This window comes from Dermacentor albipictus, chromosome 2 (genome assembly GCF_038994185.2).
Source record: "Dermacentor albipictus isolate Rhodes 1998 colony chromosome 2, USDA_Dalb.pri_finalv2, whole genome shotgun sequence".
NCBI classification, from domain to species: domain Eukaryota; kingdom Metazoa; phylum Arthropoda; class Arachnida; order Ixodida; family Ixodidae; genus Dermacentor; species Dermacentor albipictus.
In genome coordinates this window covers 209,059,576-209,079,411 of record NC_091822.1, presented here as the reverse complement: position 1 = coordinate 209,079,411, position 19,836 = coordinate 209,059,576, and the positions used below count along the sequence as shown (strand labels likewise).

Genomic DNA, 19,836 nt, shown 5'->3' with positions numbered 1-19,836 from the left:
TGCTCGCACGACTTACTCAGTGCTGCCTTAATGCACGTGGTTGCTGTGCCTCTCTTAATGAATTTAGAGTGTGCGCTGTCGTAGGGCAACAATATTTTCTTAGATCTGGGATTATATCCCCAGCGTACATACTCGTCCAATGAAAAACAGAGGATAATATTGAGAAACTGATTGCGGTTGTTAATTGGCAATTCATACGTGAACTTAAGTCCTCCCGATGAGTTATTGAATAAGTCCAAAATTTGTTCGACCGCGTCATGAAAATGCATACAGGTATCTTTCTTGATAACAATTAGGTAGTCATCAACGTATCTAAACGCTCGCGTTACAGGCATGTCCACCAACTTAGCAGAAATTACATTGTCAACCGAGGATAAAAAATTCCACATAAAATGGGGGCTATGGCTGATCCTATACAGATACCAGTGCGTTGGATGTAGAACTGGCTCCAGTTTTCCTATAGACATAATATTAATTTGCTCTTCAGTGCCCTGTGTAAGCTGTCCTCTATTAGCGGCGAGAATTAGGAGTGGTGCCCTCCCCTCGCATGTGACGTCACGGCCAGGACGCCGCTCGCTCCGTCTCGCTCGGCGGTCGCGCGCGCTCGTTCCCTTCGTGTATGCGTGGCTCGAGCCGCACTTATTGAAGGGCTTCTTTCTGCTGCCACGCCTCAGCCACAGTTCCTTCTCCTAAAGCACGTGAGTCAATAAAATTTGGGGCTTGTGTATCGCAAGCTATGTAGCGTTGAACGGGGCTACTGGTTTTACAATGCATATATGCGCCGTGCCTGTCCTTGAATTTCGCGTAAAAATAATGTCTGCAAATTCAATACGCGCAGTTGTGTACGATGCTTGGCTAAACACTTAACATTCCCTTAGAACTTAGCTATGAGAGACATTGCATTTTACATGAAAGAAAAATCTTGGTAATTGGAGTCAGCATGTTATCTGTGTTAGAAAGACGTTGGCCAGCGAAGCTGTCATGATGATTCTTATTACGCTAGTGAGTTGTTCTAGCCAAAGATGGCCATTTATTAATGCGTAAAAGAAAGAGTTAGGCGCCCATTTATTATGAAAAAGTTTGCTGCTAGTTTCACCCCTCTCTGAAACAGGCTTCCGAAAAACGAATCGCTCATAGCTGCTAACACGACAGGGCGTCATGTAGAGTATTTACATAGTGTAGAGTATAGTGTTATAGTGTTATAGCGTTACAGCGCGTCGTGTAGAGTATTTACATAATACGATAGTAACAATCACCTGAGAGAAATGTTTCGTTGTTAAGATCGAGAGCCAATCAATTGCAAGCGATGAAATATTTCATAGTGGCGCTCAGTAGTCTTTATCGACAATATGGCACACCCATCACTCAACGGTAGCACGCAATGGTAGCAACTGACTGTCGGTGTGGCGAGGCACGCTTTTTTCCTGAAACCCATCAGTTTACTACAATATCGAATTGAAACCATAAAGCGCTTTTTTTTACAGCTGCAATTGGAATGGCTAAAATATTCTCGAGCTACTACAGTGCAGCTTAGATTGCCTCGAAAAGGAAAATTCAAGCACTTTTTGTCTCGCCATGTCTTGATTCAGCGTTGTTTAATTATGCAAACGGAGAACTATTCGCTTCGTCGGTACATAAAAGAGAACGTGGCCCAACTACAGGCAAAATAAAATTTGCTCCAATCCAATCGCAAACATACATAAAGAAAACACCACAAGACTTACATATATATTCAGTTGATTGTTGACCCTCCACAGGGGAATTATTCGTCAATATGTCCCATACTGCTAATGATTGACGCTTAGACTTCTTTCTGGCTGCAGCATGCGGTCCAACAGGCATATTTCACTAAAACATTTAGGCCAAGCAGCCTGTGTCAGTTCACCAAACAAATTCGCCATGTATATTCCTCAAGCAACAAGCACCAGTAAATTTCTCAAGTGAGTTGAACGTGTAGCACAGAAAAGGGAATATATATTGGTACATTCCATTGTGTATTCTGTAAATAGACGTAAGCCTTCATTAGCTTTACGTCAAATCATCGCCGCTTAAAATAAACACGTGAAGAACTGCCTAATTTTAAGAAGCAGTCAAAGAAGCAAGTTGTGCTCGTAGGACCTAACTGCAGTATTAGTTAAGTCCTCATGTTACTGCCGAGCGTTTCTGTGAAGAAACGCAAAAATTCGATATTACGCCTGAACTACTCGTCGTGAGCAAACCAGCTTTAGCGGATTGTAACTGTTGTAGAAGTCATATATATCCAACGTCTGTGACATACTTATTGCATCGCGGCAGGTATGGTATCATAACCGGTTTCTTTTTTTCTATATTTTTGCGGTTGTCGATTGAAAAACTCGCACTGGGCTGGTCTGCGCTCCTTCGGCTGGCACTGTAGCGTTGTCATCGAGAGCTACATTGTCGTCTAAGAAATAAGCACTTTGAATAAGTTTTCGCAAATGAAGACGTTGTAAAAATATATTTGAGACGACCGCCATAAGCATACAAGCAGAGAGAACGAGGGCGCGCAAACGAAAACACCGCAGAAAGCGCCCGGACACCGCCCGAACTGTAGTAGGCGACAGGCACGAGTCTTTGCGCTTACGTCACGCGAGCGGCGCCCGCAGCGCCCCTGTACTTCGTTCTCAGGGGCGCTCGTAAGAAAGATCGTAAGAAAACGCCCGAAACGCCCCTGTGCGCCACAAATCATAAATCCCATTTCACTGAGTGCAGCCGCAAAGTTATCTACCGCTGAGCTGTGAGAAAATGTATAGAGGTCAAACGGGGGGAGGGGGACAGTGTTTCAATGAAACAGCTCGTCAGCGAAACAATAACCTAAAGAATGGCTATGGGAGTCATTTAGCAGGACATTGTAACAAGTGTCGCTGCACTTCCATATTTAAAAAAAAAAACGAAATTCACAGTGAAAAAAAAGGTAAGAGGGAAAGGGCTAGAGGCTTACTATATTAGAAAATGAAGGGGATAAATGTGTAAGCGCTCCCTCTCCTGCCTTGTCGGGAAAAGAAATAGCTTTTTTGAATGAAAGATTATGATGCTGCTGATTTGCAGATGTTTTTGCGACTGGTGTACTCCTGCCTACGCTGAAAAAGGTATAAAATGACTGGAGAATTTCAAAGAAACTTCCAGTTGGCAGTCAGCGCTTGTTTGCGGTATTTGTTTCCTCGTGTCCTTGTTTTATTCGCGCTGCTTAACCTCAGTTCTAAAGTAACGAAGTAGAACGCGACGCGGAGGCCATGGTGTAGACACGGCCGCAAGCCACGCAGGAATGCAATGCCGCCAGAGGGAAATGGGCGAAGCATTATCACGGCCGCAGTCCGCCCTGTCATGAGACGTTAATTTTAGGGATAGCCAGCCGTTTCAGGTGCGCATAAGAGCGGGCGTGAGAGAGAAAATCTGGGGGCTTTTGCTCGTTGAATATATGACTGCCCAGTGTGAGAGTAGGAGGACAATTCCACCGCTGGTAACCAGTTGTAAGGTTTAGACGTAGTTGAAGGGAGGGACTTTCCATCGCTGGCTACCAGTTGTACGGGTTGTAGTCGGCCATGAAATGTGTGGTAGCTGGTGGCACGGTACCCGGTGGCAGCACCCGTGAAGGGACCGCGTGTGTCGGAGGGACAGAGGGAGGTGGCGGTCGCCTTCATGGAGCAGCATCCCCAGCTGGCTTTAAGATCCAGCGAGCTGGGGCCGCGCTTCACTGTTGGCGACCGCCGACGGCTGTGGCAGCAGCTGGCCGACACGCTGAACAGGGAAGGCCCTGTCGTCAAAACCACAGAGCAGTGGCAGGAGTGGTGGAGGAAGCAAGTTTATGAGTCCCGCCGCGCCGCTGCCGCAATCGCCCAAGAGCAAAGGTGAGTGACTGTCGAATGGTCTGGGCGATTTGTCCTTCGAGATTGGCGGGTATTTTCAGAAGCACAGGAGGGGGGCGGCTACCCGGTTTCCGTGACCGAGTCCTCCAGCTGACCGGGACGGTCCGTCCCCACGGAGTCACCGACCTCCCCTACCAAGAAGTAAGCACACTGCCACCGTAATATGATGGGTTCCTGAACGGTGCCGGCTTAAAGTTTGCCATTATCTGTAAGTGGTACCTTTAGCGGAACGCGACACTGTTGGTTAACAGGAAAATAGCGTGCGAGAGAACGGAAAAGCAGGTAGGTTAATCAACTAGAATCTCAGTTGGCTGCGCTTTAGGGAAAAGGAGGATGAAGTGATCATCACAGAATTAAAATGCCTTCAGGAAAGTGCACGAAGATGGTAATACATGGGATCATTAAGCACTCAATAATTGCAGAATATTTCCGCAAATGTGTAGTACGAAAACTTGTAATATAGGCATTGTAACAAATAGCCACGTAGTGAAGGGATACGCTTATGACACTTTCCAGCAGGTTGACGTCCCCACTGCGGCGATGGAAGTGCTCATTGTGGATAGAACGGACGAGGCTGCGCGCGTGCAGAGCACAGCGACAAGTAAGCATCAGAGGAATGAGTGTTTTAATTATCACCAAATGTGTGTGCAGTTCGTAAACTTTTAATGTGCTTACTCTACAGCGGCAGAGGATCCACCGCGCGGTGCGTCACCTACAGAAATGGTGGCCGCTGCACCTGGTAAGTTATTGATCCTCAAGCTGTTAAAGAAAATGAGCTCTCGTATTTTATTGAGCTAGCCCAATAAGCCATATAGCCATAGCCACTTTTATTCGTACCATAAAATGCAGTGCAACTGTAGAAAATGCTGCATGCTTGCAGTGTTGCAGCGCCCTGTTCGGCCACCACGTCGACAGCGACCGCGACGGGTGGATACCTTAACAACGATGTCGTCGCAGTGCGCCCGCAGCGTGGAACAGGGCGACGAGATGCTGCAGGTTGGTAGGTCATTTGGTGTCATTTTACACGAAGGACATAAATATTCTTTATGCTCTGTTATCATAGCTAAATCATGAATCTGACAAACAAATCAGCAACAAGAAATATGCGTTGTATTGAGGGCTCGGTATCGTGTCTTGCCAACGATCAGCCGCCGGGCACAAGGTTGGTTAGCCCTGAAAAGGGCTGTTTTGTGGTGAGAGATGCATTTGAGTAGATGACGTAAGAGTAGTTCCAGCAGGTCTTTGTCTGTCCAAACGAAGAGGGCATAGCTTGTACACGACGCTTGACACTGCCAAAGGATGCCATCAGGCCAGTGGCTCTTCAACAGAGAGGGAATGGTTGTGCACGTTGCAATTCTTGACAACAGCACCTTCAAGCCGTGAGCTGGTTGCGAGTAATCAGCAACTCATGCGAACATATTCATTCCAAGTGCTGCGGAGAATCGAAGCCTCCACCACCCGCCTCGCTGTCGCGGCAGAGCGGACGGCAGCAGCTCAGGAAGGGATCTTGGAGCAGGTGCGCGCCATAGCGCAAGACATCGCTGCGTACCTGCAACAAGACAGAAATTAATTTATCGTTTTTCAATATCATTTTATTCATTTGTGTTTCAGCAGTTCCGCTTGTTGTATTTATTTATGGTTTGAGTTTTAGTGTTTAGGTTCCTTTATGAGTAATGCAGGATGAATGTTTGGTTGAAAGGTGTAATGCGTGCACCCATTTTTGTTCTGTAGTATTTGCCTCTTTCTATTTATGCTTATGCAGCTGCAATGCCAGCGTGCTTTCTTTATTTACACATATCGAAGGCGCCTAGTCATTCACACTGGAATCATTAGAAATAGTTATCGATTTCTGTGTATGGGCTTTGTACTGTGATATTTATATTGCTTCACTGTGTTATAGCTTACTGCACTCATTATGAAGCGTTACCGCATAGTGTTTGCACTGTGACATGTTGATTTCGGCACAATGAGGCTAAGATGCAACTACAATGTGCTCTTTTTTCAGAGCACCAAACTAGTCACTCTTTAAGTTGCATAGTTTCACAAATGAAAATGACCATCATCATTGCACCACGCCAGTGATTGGTTTCCTCTAGTCTTCGTTCCAAGTGAGTCATTGCAAGAATAAGTTTCACGTGTGACACGTTCTGGGTGCTGTGAGATTGTAGAGCCAATTATTCATGTTTTATGTAACGTGTTTCATCACAGCTGGCAAGTACGCTCACCTTTTTACAATTATGATTCACCTGTTGTTTAGCATCGCACTACAATTGCTGTCGAGAAATAACTGCTTCTAGTCAGTGACTCATAACACTGACAAGGGAACGGACATACCTGTGAAAGTGATACTTTCTTGCAAGGTCACGTAAATGTAACTGCAAGTTTCATGTGCCGTGGTGAAAACGAATTGTGTGATGCTGATGTTGCAATGTTGTCACTTGCTTTGCTACCTGAAGCATGTTGTACTACAAGGTTTGTGATGTACTTGTCATCATAGAGTGTGATAAAGTTGACCTATTTTTTGCGCTTTTACATTAATTTACGTCTACCCATTTTATTTATTTATTTATTGATACTATCTGTCCATGACGGGCTATTACAGGAGTGGATGTAACATGCATAAACAGAGAAGTGCATTAGTGCGATTGAACAATGCACTAAAAAGAAGAAAAAAGAAAATGAAGTAGTACTTCTGATATGAAACACATTAACAATATAATTACAGAGCACATTTGGCTTATTATATCACGCTATTACTACAGAACATCCGGGCACATCAGGGTACATAAGGTAATGTATCGCTTCCAAGAGTACATTAACTGATTTTATTTGGACAATTGAGTCAGGCAAAGAGTTCCACTGCTGAATAGCCCTGGCAAAAAAACTATACCTGAAGCAGTCACTGTGCACTGTGGAAGGAGGTATATGCCGTGATGTTTCCTGTGCCGTGATGTTTCCTGGTCTTGATTTGGAAGTACTTGTATCTTATTTTTCCATGGTTATGAATTACTAAGAACAGGAATTTAAGCCTTTCATACTCCGTACGTTTTTGCAGAGGTGCAAGCTTTACAAGTTTACATAATTCACTCGGAGAGTGAAAACGGCGGTATTTATTAATTATAAACCTAGAAGTAAGGCGCTGGATCTTCTCTAGTTTTAGACAACTACTGTGGGTGTAGGGATCCCATACTATCTTTGCGTACTCAATTATCGATCTTAGCAAGGTTTTGTAAGCTAAAACTTTAATTTCAGGGGAGGCACAGTTCAGGGTACGTCTCAGCCCCCAAAATATTTTGTTAGCTTTTGCACAAAGTTCATTTACATGAAGATTCCAACGCAAGTCGGGTGTATATATAAGACCTTGGTATTTATGTGGTTTAACGCGAGCAAGCTCATGACCGTTGATACTGTATGAGAAATTCGAAACATTGTTTTTCTAGAGATGGCCATAAAAACCGATTTAGTTGGGTTAAGCTGCATTTGACAGCGATCACACTAATTCTTAATTTTCTGTAAGTTAAGATTAAAGTCGGCCTGATCACCTGGTGACTCTATTCTCTTGTACAATATGCAGTCGTCGGGAAACATTCTTATTTGGGTAGTGATGTTATTTGGCAGATCATTTATCAAAATTAGGAATAAAAGTGGCCCTACCCTGGGGTACCCCAGATACCACGGGAGATAAACTAGATTGATGATGTGCCAATTGAACATATTGTTCTCTATGGTCAAGGTAGGAAGTGAACCACCGCGTAAGGGAAGAATTTTTGAAAGTAACACTGATTTAAATAAAAGATTTTGTGGGACACCTTCTCAAAGGCCTTTGCAAAGTCTGAGAATATTATATCAATTTGGCCGCGGGCATTAATTGTGCTAGAAAGGTCATGCACAAGTTCAATAGGCTGAGTGACGGTGGACAAACCTTTGCGGAAGCCATGTTGACCTGTCAAAATTAATTTATGTTCATCTAAATAGATGAGCAGCTGCTTTGACACAATGTGTTCTAGCATTTTAGAACAGGCACTCGTGAGCGATATCGGTCGGTAGTTGCTAATGCCAGAGGTTGGGCCACCTTTATATATGGGCACAATTTTTGAGCGCTTCCAGGCAGTGGGAAACGAGCCACTAGAAATAGATGATTGAAAAATTAGTGTTAAAAACTTCGATGTCCATTCGGCATATCTGTAAAGGAATTCACTGGGATTTCGTCAGGACCGGGACTTTTTTTATATTAAGGTGAAGTAACAGATTGAAAACGCCCTCTTCTGTAATCTTGATATGCTGAATAGGAAGTCTGTCAGCATAATCATTGATGGTAGGCAAAATACCGTCATCGATGGTAAAAACTGAGGAAAGGAAGGATTTAAATGCCTCCGCTTGATCCTGGCTACTTTTGTCTGTGTGCATGCTACACGACTTAGCCGTTGGATTCAAGTACCGCCAAAACTTATCTGGGGCTTCTTTGAGAAATCGTTTCAGTGTTGAGTTATAAACGTTATTTTTAGACAGTCTTCAGGTTGTGCCGGAGTTTTTTCCCTAAAAGATGAATGTCATGTTTCTGTTCGATACTAGGACGGAGGGTGCAAGCCTTTCGCATACGTTTAAGCTTTATTTTAGTGTGTATTATTTGCCGAGTTACCCAGGGGTTTCTTTTTCCTGCACGTTTAGAACACTGAGGAATGAAATGTTTTATACAAAATGTTGTCATATCATGGAAAAATCTCCATAGTTCTTCAGTAGTACCAGATGATCTGCACAAGTACAAAAAAGAATAATATGACTGCTCCAGATGTTGCAGTATTGCCAGGTCATTGGCGGCTTTAAAGTTTGGAATCAGAAGTTTCTCGTTCTCGCGCATGATATTAACACACACATCTGGTGACATAATAACCATGTTATGGTGAGAGAGACCTTCAACAATTTCGCACATGTTAACAAATGGGAGCAACCAACCTGATAAGAATATTAAATCAAGGATTGAGGAAGTGGTTGGAGCCACACGCGTACAAGCTGAGAAGACCTGAGTCAATTCATAACAGAAAGCGATCTCAAGTAGTTGTTCACAATTTGGGACGTCATTCCCTCTGTGCGAAGTACCGACCAATTTTTTCCAGGAAGGTTGAAGTCTCCTAATAAAATAATATTGTCTTCGTGCTTTAGGTGTGCGTCCATAAAGCTTCTCAGTTTAATAAGCACATTCACTGGCGAGTTTGGTGGTCTGTATATAGCACCAATGAATACTGTAGGATTGTTAAGTTTGGTTTTAATCAAAGAGCTTCGACATCAGTGACATGCGGAAGAACTCTGAACAATATGCATTCTTTAATTAGCAAGGCAATTCCTCCTCCTATCGTTTCGCGGTCTCTTCTCACGATTTTGTATCCTGGAGGCGTACTTCGGCAATCTAGTATGTCTTTTTTAAGCCATGTTTCGGTAAGTGCCAGAATATCGGGTTCATGTTCCAGTACTAGAGCCTCAATGTCCGTCACTTTATTTAAAATGCTTCATACATTTATGTTTATTATCTTGAACTGTTCAGAAGCACTGTGAGGTCGTCAATCGTTGTTACCGTGCTTGTCATCTCTTTCGGAAGGTGCATTACATATCTACCTCAAATTGGTAGCCTCATTCCAACCACGCAACACATCATTTATTTTCATCTTGTCAAACATTAGTTTCACCTTGATCCCCCTTTTCCTTTCCTCAGAACTAGAGTTCCATAGCCGTTTGCGGATCTCGACAATTCGTTTAGAAAAGTCTTCGTTAATGCTGATTTCCTTCCCCCGGAGCATAAAGCAGTTTCGCATGATTTTGGTTTTATCTCGGAAATCTGAGAGTATCAAAATGATTGTCCGATCTTTACTATCCTGTTGCTTTCCTAAGGGATGAATCCGTTCGACTGAATCAATTTTTTGCTTAAAACTGTATTAAAAACATCAACATTGACCTTCTTACGTAATGCCTCTTCAGTTTCATTCACATCTTCTTTTATCCCTCGGATAATGATATTATCTCGCCGAGAGCGATTTTCGAGGTCATCAATTCGTTTAACGAGAGCATTACCATTGTAGCAATTGCTACGAATGGGTGGATGTCTGATTTTTCCTTTATTCATTACTTCTTTCCACCTTGCGGGTTTCCGCAGAACTACTACGTCAAACTCTTGCCTTTGCTTCGTGTTGTCGACAAATTCGACTTCGCCCTGCCATCTGCTAGCCGCCTGGTTAGCTCAGATGGCAGAGAGGCTGCCCCGGATAGGCGGTGGTCCCGGGTTCGAGTACCGGACAAGGACGAATTTTTCTTCAACTCTGAGGCTTTTCCTTCGGGGAACCCGTTTGGGTTTCCTATGTAGCAATTGCTATGAACGGGTGGATGTTTGATTTACTGCCAGGATTTGATTTACGGTTCAAGTGGTCAAATTTTTTACCAAGAGTTATCATTGCAGCTTTAGTTTCATTGGCAAATTTCTCAAGGTTAGCAAGCCTGGTTGGGGCTTCGCCCAAGATCCCTAATCCTTCCCCTATTTTCGAAAGCCTGCCCTCTACTCGAGCCTCGAAAGATGCTTGGTTTTTTTTCAATATTAGTTACTTCTTCCAAGACCGCTCTCTGTGTCTTAATCATCTCGTTAAACATTTCTTCAGTGATAGGTCCGGGATTACCTTCAACATCTCCCGAGCGGGCCATTAGCAAACAAGCAACGGCAAACACTCAGATATATAGCATAAGAGAGTATGTGGACACGGCAACACGACTAAGCATAGAAAATAACTGCGAAAGCCATATTTTCGATCACCAACCTGCACAAGGAGCGGGAAGGTCGATGACATTGCCACGGCAGTGTTGCCGTGTCCACTGGTGTTTGCTGAAACGGGCGTCCCTTTTAAAGCCAGAAAGGCGGCAGGTCCGAGATAGTCAGGTGACGTCACGGTGCGTGTTGATGATGCGCTGTAGCCATAGTCCACATTTGGACATGATGTGACGAGTGTAATGTCACTACACTCAGCGTTACATTTTGTTTGTGTTTGAATTCGCATTCATCACGCTTTACTTGCTTGCCTCGCCTGCGTATTCATGCTTGCACCTTGCACAAGAGATGGCTAGCAAGCATATTGCCTCGCTCCTACCAATGTACAGTGAGCGTCCGAATGCACAGGATGCGGCGGTTGCGATCATTCTGGTGTGTTTTATGAAGATTTTGCGCACCTTTTGCTGATGGTGACCATGAGCACAGAGTGCCGATAATATGTACTCCTTCCACCAAGTCTGTCATGACTATGATGGGTCAAGGGATGTTTCCATTTCACATTTCTTGTGATATTTAAAGAAAAGGCTGCACTTTCACGTTGCTACCGTGTTTCATGCTGCACTAGGAAAGAAGTACTTTCGGCCAATTTCCCATTACTGTAACCACCAACTATGGCGAAACAAACACATGTTTTGACACGAGTAGAAAGTAACAACTGCTGCATCTACAGAAAGTGGCATATCACAGGATGCACACAACACATACAAGCTGTTGTAGCGCCGTATTTCTAATGTTACGCGAGGAAGGAAGCATTTCGTGATGTGCATATTGCACAAAACAATGCTAGCTTGGGAGCAGCAGCAAATTCAGTTCTTCACAGATGAAGGGGCATGAAGGCTCACGACTGCTTCACGAGTACTACTGTAATAAGTGGCAGCCTTGGAGACTCTTGCATTGTGAAGAGGGTACAATTGTTTCTGAGTCCACGGCTGTGGCATTCTATTTAAAGGATTCTTTGTATAAATGCACTTCGTTCGTGTTTAAATTATTATAATCTGTCGGATATGTGGATTTGGAACATTGACCATCTGTATGGAGGTGCACTTGATGTGTACACAATTTTTTATGTATTTTCCACAGTACAAACACAGCCCTGCGATAGCCTAAGGGCACGGCAATTTATATAAATAAATTATGTATTATGAAAACTCACCATTCCCGTGTCCTTCAGAAAAGGTTGACAACGGCGCTGCTGCCTTCCTCTGAGGAACACGTCATGCGGCGCCAGCACCTGGATGTCTCCTGGCTCCTCTGGCTCCTCAGCTGGTGGCACTTCCCCACCATAATCATCCAATGTCCAGTCGCCCGCGTCCAAGGCAATGTCATAGGGAGCAACGCATGCATGAATGATTCGCGCTGCTCTATCGGGACTGTATAGCAGTGTCCGAAAGTGCTGCAAGCAGCGGAACTTGCTTTTCAACACCCCGATACATCTCTCCACAACATTGCGCATGGATGCCTGCTCCCGGTTGTAGTGGCCTTCAGAGGTGGTGCCGGCATGGCTGCCAGGTACTGGAACAAGCAGCCATGGCTCGAGGGGGTATCCTGAGTCTCCTATTGCAGAAAAATGACAGCTGAGTGCTCTGCCCTAGTTAGGGGTACGCATTACGAATACTAACCAAGTAGATACTCGCCAGGCTGCAGTTGTGCGGCTAGGCATACACGCCGTGGATTATGCTGCCACACTCAAGAGTCGTGGCACGAACCAGGGAACCGGGGGTGCACAACAAGAATGCGATGTTCCGCGTTGCACACCTGCAATGGGGAGCAATACAAAATAGCGCTGCAGATATGCTCGAAATCCGTTTTGCCATTCATATGCAGAAAAGAATACATATACGCTGGTACAAGTAGCAGACTGTTTCAGCCATAGGCGTACACAAGGTCTTGCAATTAGGGGGCTTTTTGCGCACGCCTATGGTTTGCATTAATTGATAGCTAAATGAACACTTTAGGCCCGATATTACGCAAGAACACCCATACAAGCCAAAACCATCCCATGCAATGGATGTAAGTACTTCCGTGCTTCCATCGTATCTTCCCTACAGTGTATCCATTTCTGCTACGACTGCTGCCCATTTTCCTTAATACCTCCAAGTTGCACAACTCGATCGTGTATGCACGCCATAACGAAAACACAATTTTGGAACGGCAGACGGATTATGCACACCAACACATGGCACTCATCATTACTCCCGACATGTCAGACTTCAACGAGCTCGTAAACAGTTCCCCGCATGTCCTCTTTTAATCATTACATTATTAGTTATGCCAGCTTGGACATTAAACTGAACAATTGCTACTATGGGCGAGTAAAAATGGCGACCACAGTTTGAAGTAAAACATTCCAACGATACTTACCACCATGACGCTTTGGGCTTAATAACCCTTTCTCGACATGAACCTCGCCGTGTCGGCCGGGCTGAGTCCCTCTGGCTTCATAATGGCGATCAGCGTGCCGTCGACGCACGCTAGCACGCCTGGAATGGCCCCGCGCCGCGCAAACGCCGCCTTTGGCTCATCCTTGGCAGACGGTGCGAATGGAAAGTCCACCAACTTTCTCCGGGCAGCCACGGAAATGATGGCCTCCATCACCTCGTGAATGGTGCTGCTCACAGCCGAATGTGCCATGCTTATGTGCTCCTCGCGACCAACGCTCCTCTGGGAGCTTCCGGTGCCGAAGAATCGCAGCGCGCACAACACCTTCCTTTCTGTGGAAAGGTCATTGGCTCGCTGGCATCCAATGATAGGGTCAAGCTCGCCGCACAAGCTACGCACTGTTCGTTTGCACAGACGAAAATACTGCCGGAACTCTTCTTCCGTCAAGTCTTCAAATGCATCATCTACCTCGGGTCGTCGTCTCTACGCGACTGCAGCAGCCGCACAGGCGATCGACACGAAAAGGCATGGCAGAGAAAACAAACGCGATGTTCTCCAACTGTTGGGAGTGCGGAATCGGATTGAACCGGATACGAAAGATGCTAACTGTCCCAAGCGCTTACGTTCTAATCCAATCCAAGCCGTCTGGTAGCCGTTCTAATCTGTTCTATTGATTCAATGAACTCTACGTCCGTTCCGTGCGTTAGTCCGTTAGCAGACGACCCGGAATGATTGACAGCAGCAAGACGTCACGGCTCACGTGACAATTGACGTCATGGCATTCCTCGCGGTTCAAATTGACCAATCGGGTGCGGCTCGATGGAACGGACCAGCCTACGTTCTATTTTGAAACACGTACAAGATTGCACCCCAGTTCTCCGAAGGAGTTGTATGGTCGGTTAACTTTGCTGCCGTCGCCAGCTCTCCGAAGATCGCCGTCCCCGCAGGACTGTCGAAAACACTGCACCGGGCCTGGAAAGGTTCGCAGGTCAGTACCCCTGCTGGCCGACCGTAACACCAGACACTACGGAGGAGATTTCCTAGCGCGTCTTGTATGCGTTTATCCCCTAAACATGCCGGCATTGCGTGGTGCGGTCGAGTTTGATTACGCTCCCCAACTGGCTGCACGCGTAGTGTGGCAGTAGGCACGGAGGCCCCATTTGGTGATCACTGTGTCTGAAGGGGCAAAGTTCTGGCTGGTGTTGTATAAGTCGCGGGTCGCTTTTTTCGTAACAACGACAGATCGCATTTTTTAGAAGCACTGCTCGAGGAGGGCACATGTAACCGGCAAACAGGGGCCTTTGGAGAGCAGCTGAGATTATAATAAAGCAGGCGGCGCAGGATCTCCAGGGCACCCAAGGGGTAGCGGGGTGATCAAAGCTGGAAGCAGGGTGTCACTGTCGCTAAGCGCAGGTGTGCGCCTCCTGATTGGTTTGCGTGCGTGACAACACTGTCGTCAAGTTCTGGTGTCACGGTGGTTCGGCGCCGCGTGGGATGACTTATCACATCGGCACGCGTGGCGGTCGTGTGTTCGACGGTGCGCCCTGACGTCACTGTCCCGAGACGCACGTGGCCACCGTCTGCTTGGGTGTGGTGTGTCGGCGACGGCGGCGGCAGTTTAGTTTGCGGTATCGTGTGGGAGGATGCCTCGTCTCGCCAAACCAGTGTCTCCCAACACGCGACGTGCGGCAGCCGCCGAACGCAAGCGGCGCTCACGAGAGGCTGGCCTCGAGCTCCACCACTGGAAAAGCTGGCGCCACCGTCGGCGTGACGTGCTAGCAGGGATCACGTGGACATAGCGGCCGCGTCGGCTGCTTCGGGCGTGCCAAAGCGAGCTGAAAACGAGTTTAAATTCCCTCGTGCGCTGCGGTCCTCATTTACTGGCAAAATTTTCCCGCTTCGAGTGTATCCTTTACAACGCTTGAAAGCACTAAAATAGGTAGTGGCTGCCTTTGAAGGCGCGCAACATGTTAGGCTACTGCTCGGTGCCGCAGGGCCGGAGGCACGTAACGGAGGCCGGTGTCAGCCTTATTCACACGTAGCCGCAGGACAAGAAGCTGCGTGAAGCTTGGCTCGCGAAACATAAAAGCGGCAAACAGTCATCAACTACAACTCGGGTATGCAGCAAGCACAGACGCGAGGACGATTTCTGCTACGGTGCCTGGTCTGCGATGTTCTGAAAACGCGCACATAGACGCTCGCCCGAGTCCGCTGCCCGACTAATGTCATGACGGTTTGGTCTATGAACTTGTCGATGCTATAGGTACTGGCAAGTTCAGTGGAATGGAAAGGCAGCGGTAAGAAGCTCACTTTAAAAAAGCATGGCATATGGTCATGTTTGTGTTATGAATTAATGCATGCACTGGATTACAAAAAAGGAGCAGCGGGAAATGGCACGCTGAGAACACCGATAAACATACAGTGCGACGCAACTCGAGAAATAGTATTGAAAGGTCAAAGAATTTAGAAGAAAAAAAAGATTGAATCGTCGCGACGTCACATCACAGTCCCCGTAGGCGTCGAAGTCTCTACAATGAAATTATTTTTGAACAGCTCTGATAGCGCCCACGCAACGATTGCTTGTATACTGTCAAATGCTCATATTCTGCGGCCTAAAGCTCATGGCACGGTGCGAAAACGCGCGCGCGGAGAAAGCGACACAGTGCGCGGACAAGCATGCAGACGCGTAGTCGGTCGCTGCGAATCTGCGCGATCGCTGCATTGAGGCTTCGTTCTATTACGCTCCATTTAGTTATACAAACACTATAAGGACATATTTCACATAGTTTGCTCCCAGCGTTTACCTACCTTTCACGCAAGAAGCGGGTTGGGGAGACTCCATCGCGGCGACCGCGTGCAGTGGCGTTCACTGTACGTATTCGGTAAAGAGATAGCGTCTGTAAACGATGGTGTGCTTTCAGTTTGCCCAAGATTATTATTTAGACAGTAAGAAACTTCTCTCGTTTCGAAAGTACTTATAGAAATGTCTGGGAGAGCTCGCTCATGGTGTTTTCAGTGAGCACTGACAGCAAAACCTATGAGGAGCGCGCCACGTGATCCCTCATACTACGTCAGCGAGGCGCTTCCGATAGATGGCGACTCCGTAACTCCTCGCCGCCATTACGTCGCATGTATCAGGGCGGCGAGGCGCGTCCGACACCACAGAGTCCAGGGACGCGACGGGCCAACGCAAGAGAGGCAATGCGTTTGAAGCGACTCGCTGCATCTCCGGGTACCAAGGCAAAGGACGCTCGGAAGCGCCGTGACCGCCATCTTGCCGCGGCAAGCCGAGCAAGTACAAGTCAATCGAGCAAAGCGGATGATGACGATGGCCAACTACACCCCGACACCGCCATAAAAGACGCGTTTCCTCCTGATCCACAAACGGCGCTGCAACAGTTCGGCGCTTCTCAGGAGCCATCCTGGATGTGGACACACTAAAGCACAAGGAGTTCCCCGGCCATGACTTCCGAGCCGACATACCTCCAGATAACAGCTTTGAAATTGTGGACTCAGAAGACATCGAAACGATAGACATAGGCGTAAACGAGGTTGGAGGCATTTAATAAACAAACAAACATGCACTTAATAGTGTACGAGATGTGTGCCGTGGTGTTTCCGACGCAAGGAATCGCCATTGGCAATGGTGTCAGGCTTCCGCAGTTTCGCATTTTAACGCGACAGCGTTAAGGAGCTCATGTCGCAGAAAAGCTGGTGTCGTCGGCGGCGGCGTTGGCCGTGAGCGATAAATCCCGGGAGTCCCTTCATGAATAAAAAACAACTTGCAAGATGTGCTAGGTGGGAATCGAACCAGGATCTCCGGAGTGTGAGACGCAAACGCTACCACTCAGCCACGAGCTCGATGCTTCACAGCGGTACAAAAGCACCTCTAGTGAATGCGGTGTTGCCATAGAAACGAGCCGTAGAAAGTTATACTGTGGTGTGTATCGGTAATTATGAACATGTAACTTACAGAAGTCGCAGTTACACGAGTAGCGAATAGCGTTTCCGGTACATTTCTTCTGCGCTTTTCGCACACGCAGAGCCACCTTGCGGCAAACACAGAAGACCCCCTCCTCTAAATGTACGGCGCTGCCCCGACAGGTGGCGCGCCACGCGCGCATTGGGGCTGTGCGGGGACCTGTGCGAGGTGCGTCGCGGCCCGGACTCCCTCTCCCCTGAAGACGCTTCGCCGTGCTCCCTCACGGGTTGAGGAATCAAGCGTCCTTCCTTTCTTTAGATTACTATCTGTCTATCTCTCTGCCCGTGCCGATCACGACGTTTGGCTGGCGTTGTTACGACTTTGCACCGCTGCACCACTATTACGACTTTGTGGTCCCGTAGCGCTCGTCACCCGTTTCGTGACCGAGCGTTGGTAGCGAAGACTCCGAGCCAGGCGTCGATGAGAATAACGAAAGGGATTTTATACATTATATACAGGTCATTGTACAGGACAAGATCGGATCGGCACTGGGGCCGAGAGCTCACACAAACGCGACTGTTCCCGCACGGCGACGTCCGGCGAAAACGCGTGACACATCTCACCCCAGTCGGGAGCGACACTGTCTCCCGGTGGGTCGGCGGATCCTGTTTTTCAGGCGGCGCGCCGCGTCTTTTATAATCCCCGAGGAACCATTGTCACTGAAACGGCCCAATACAAAGTCACCACTCGGCGGTCGTCCGAGAGGTCCAACCAGCGACCGCGCTGGCCACCCGGTTCAAAGTTCGCGCGGGCGGTGACCTCCATGCAAGAGGAGGTGCGGCGCCGGGCTGTCTGGCACTCGCTGACACGTCTCAACACGTCGCCTGCCGATGCTTCTCCCGCAGGACACCGCTGCCTGACGGCTCAGCATCTTGACTTGTGAAGGGAGAATTTGGGCGCTCGCAGGATAAATTCTGCATCTTGCAGTTTCGGAATCCGGGCTTGTGGTAATGGCACAACAGCATCCCCGCCCTCAGATAAGGCGCCGGGAAGACGAGCTGCCTCCACGTGGCTCGGATGCCAGGCGCGCACGTTCGTCAGGCTCGTCCAAGTTCACGTCCAGTGTCGGGACGCCAGGTAACTTCACGTGCCCAGGTCCGACTCGCCAGGACAGGAGCTCTGCTCACCGCGTTGTCGCCAAGGCACCTTGACCAGCTCCACTCGGTCGTTCCTAAGCCCTTGCTTCTCGCCACTGGTCCCGGTTGGTCGTTCTGCAGCTTGCAAAACCGACCGGCAAAAGGCAACACCCAACACGAACAAGTGCCCTCTGTCTCCCGCCAAACACCAGACAAGGCCACAATCCAAATCAACCTAACTAAATTGCTATCCCTCTTTTTGCTCCCGCTGCAACAAGAGGCAGGTGTACGATCTGGTACACAAGGATCAAACAACCAGTTTTCAAATCAACAACACACAAAATAGAAACAATTATTAATCAGCAATAATAATTACAAATGGAATGGTCCCCTTAGAATCACTTGGACCGAAAACATACCACTGAGGAAGCAAATGAGGTCATTCATTTTTCCCGGCGATATTTTCGCGGAATCCGAAGCTGCTTATACTTGCGACCCTGCTTATCCGTGTAGCGGCGGTACAATAAGCCAGATTCTTTGCCAAATGAAACCCTCTTTCTTTCACTCCCCGTTTGACGCTCTTCCTCAGATCGGCTAATGAACAGTCTTCCTGTTGCTCGCGAATCAGACTTTCTCTTTCAACTGCAGCCTGCTCCTGCCGGCTGGCGGAAACCGGAGCGAGTGTGGAGCCCGCGTCGCCTAATTGCGGCGTCGCGTCTATATCGCGGCTAGCACTGCACGCGTCACTCCCACTCACTTCCAGGACCCGCTCGTCTAGGCCAGCCTCCGAGCTCTGCCTCTCCCGTGACTGCTCGCCACTCAAGTTACCTTGATCGGTCCGTGTGCCGCACCGCCTTTCGCTCACCGACGCAAAGTCAAGTTCCCTCGACAGCGGGCGCGCTTTGGATCGCGTGAGCGCCATGTACGCCACGTCGGCAAAGAATGATTTGCCCTGATCCTTCAGCAGTTGCTCCGAGTTATTTGAGAAGAGGTAGGAAAAGTGCTCCGGGAGGGCGGCTGACACAGCGGCTTCGGTGTTAAGTTTCCCAAACTCTCCTTCAATGATAACCGTTGCGATCGGTAAACAGACACTCTCCTCCTCGGCCACTTGCCGTATCCTAGCACACTCTCCCGTAAAATCACTCGAGGAGACGAAAGACTGGTGAACAACGTCCATAGTTGCTGCAGAGTCCCGAAGTGCACGGCACTTCTTACCGTTTACCTTAATTTCCTGCACATAGGGCTCCAATAGACGTATGTTTTTGTGAGTTTCCTGTATTGTTGCACAAGCAATTCTCTCTGGGCAGCTTGCAGCGATGTGCCCTTGCTTTTTGCAATTGTAGCAGGTTAACGGTTTCCGTTTTTCGAAAGAACGCGTCGTATCGTTTCGCTGTTTCGGACCATCGTCATCATTCTGAGATGCATTCTGTCCTTCCCTTACAGTTTCTTTGGGAAGGGACTCGTCTTCCCGAAACTCGCGACGCGTGATTTCCTTCCGTTCGTCAAGCTCCCTGGAAAACCCATCTCTCCTATCAGCTTTTTCTACGCGCACTGCCTTGCTGTGCAAGCTGCGGCGGGTGTAATACTCTTCCGCTAACTCTGCTGCCTTGTTTAGCTTAACCTCCTTTAGCCTATCTTGCAGCCAGAGCCTGACATCCTCATCAATGCAACTGTAGAACTGCTCCAACGCGATGCATTCGACGATTTTGT

The 19,836-nt window shown here is 47.7% G+C and overlaps 1 protein-coding gene across 1 annotated transcript in view; it reads left to right on the top strand.

The window, feature by feature from the left end:
- The window catches only part of LOC139056423 (uncharacterized), a 215,338-nt gene that overhangs the window by 74,603 nt on the left and 120,899 nt on the right, over window positions 1–19,836 (top strand). The window lies entirely within an intron of this gene.